The 1,838-nt window shown below is 44.6% G+C and overlaps 1 non-coding gene across 1 annotated transcript; it reads right to left on the reverse strand.

Annotated features, from left to right (window-relative positions):
* Positions 1–492: 492 nt before the first annotated feature.
* Positions 493–599, reverse strand: LOC136514592 (small nucleolar RNA R71). Its single transcript, XR_010773747.1, has one exon. It is a non-coding gene; the product is annotated as a small nucleolar RNA R71 (small nucleolar RNA).
* Between the last annotated feature and the right edge of the window lie 1,239 nt (positions 600–1,838).

The raw sequence follows: 1,838 nt of genomic DNA on the forward strand, positions 1-1,838 counted from the left end.
TTCGACCTGCCGGATAACTACACAGAAAACCCGAAGGCACTCCTAAGGAAGAGCCAGTCTCGCGCCACTTCTTCTATCACTCCACCGACAAGTGAACCAGTCACCCCCGCACCATCCATTACTACCGCTATGGCCAAGACACTCCATGACTACTCCACTCCTGTTGTCGCCAATGTCCCCATTGGGCCCGTTATCAACATGGGCAATGGAAACTTCGAGCTGCGCACTGGCCTGATCACGATGGTGCACATAAACCAATTCTGTGGTTTGCCTAGCGAGGACACAAGTGCACACTTGCAACACTTCCTGGAGCTGTGCGACACTATCGTCATCAAATACGTCACACAAGCAAGCATAAGGCTCCGTCTGTTTCCCTTCTCCCTTGCGGGGAAGGCAAAACAATGGTTTTACAAGGAGAAGGAAGCTGTCAACACGTGGGACAAATGTTCCGCGGCGTTCCTCATGAAGTTTTTCCCCATGGGCAAAACCAATGCCCTAAGGGGGAAAATTTTAAACTTCCAGCAAAACTCAATGGAATCCATCCCCGAGGCATGGGAGAGGCTGCAGGATTACATCCAGGCATGCCCACACCACGGGATGGAAAACTGGCTCATGCTCCAAAATTTCTATAAGGGGCTTACGACCATGTCAAAGGGGCACGTAGATGCCACTGCTGGAGGAGCGTTTCTTTCCCTCACCATCGATGGAGCCACGGCTCTCATAGAAAAGATGGTGGCCAATCAGAGCAGGGGAGGAAAGAAAACAACAAAAAGGCATGCATACCATGAAGGAAGCGGATATGCTTGCCGCAAAAATGGATTTGTTGTTGAAGAGACTGGACGAGAGGGCCCACGAAAAAGAAGCAATGAAGGCCACCATCCAGGCCATGGACTCACATATGACATGTGAGGTCTGTGGAGAAGTCGGACATTCAGGGAACGATTGCCTCGAAACCCATGAAGAAGCATCGTATATCAACAACGGGTTCCAACAAGGTAATAATAACAGGTGGAACAATCAATCCCGCCTGCAAGAAGCTAATAATAATTTCAATTCAAATTTCAATTCAAACCAACCCTCCTTGAAGGACCTATTCTTAGGACAGATTAAAATTAATGAAAACATCACTAAAAAGCTTATGTATAATGATAAAATGATTGAAAATATAAACTCTAAGATAGAAGGTTGATCATCATCTGTTAAAAATCAACTGAGCTTTAATAAAATGGTAAAAACACAGTTAGCTTAGATTGCTGCCGCTTTACCTATTTCTGATTTGTGGAAGATTCTGAGGCAACCCGAAACCCCTCTCGAATCTATTAAAATGGTCTCAACGAGGTTCGGTAAGCCTCTATGTTGGGAGAACCACGATTATTTCTTAGATCCACCATTCATCACCAAGAAAGAAGATCCTGGTCGCCTGACAATCACATGCTCAATTAGCCCACATGTCTTCCACAACGCCTTCTGTGACCTTGGAGCAAGCATTAATGTCATGTCCAAGGTAATATATGATAGGATATTGGGTGGACCTTTGTCCACTATAGATTTTTTACTATAGATGGTGTAACAGAACCGACCAAATCATAAGAACGTAAGTACAAAAACAATCACCGAAGCGATCAAATTCCTGTACTTAAGCTCCCATAATCCCGGTAGTCTGGAAATCACGAAGGATTTCAACCAACTCTCGACATACAAACCAAGATCGTAGTGATTCAACACAACACATCATCCGTTACAACATTTCACAAGTAGCATTCGGATTACATCCATCAGAGTTGAAATAGAATATTACAAACCAGGTTTGAGTGTGTGGAAGCAACATAGTTTGGTAC

This window comes from Miscanthus floridulus, chromosome 16, assembly GCF_019320115.1.
Source record: "Miscanthus floridulus cultivar M001 chromosome 16, ASM1932011v1, whole genome shotgun sequence".
Classification (NCBI taxonomy): domain Eukaryota; kingdom Viridiplantae; phylum Streptophyta; class Magnoliopsida; order Poales; family Poaceae; genus Miscanthus; species Miscanthus floridulus.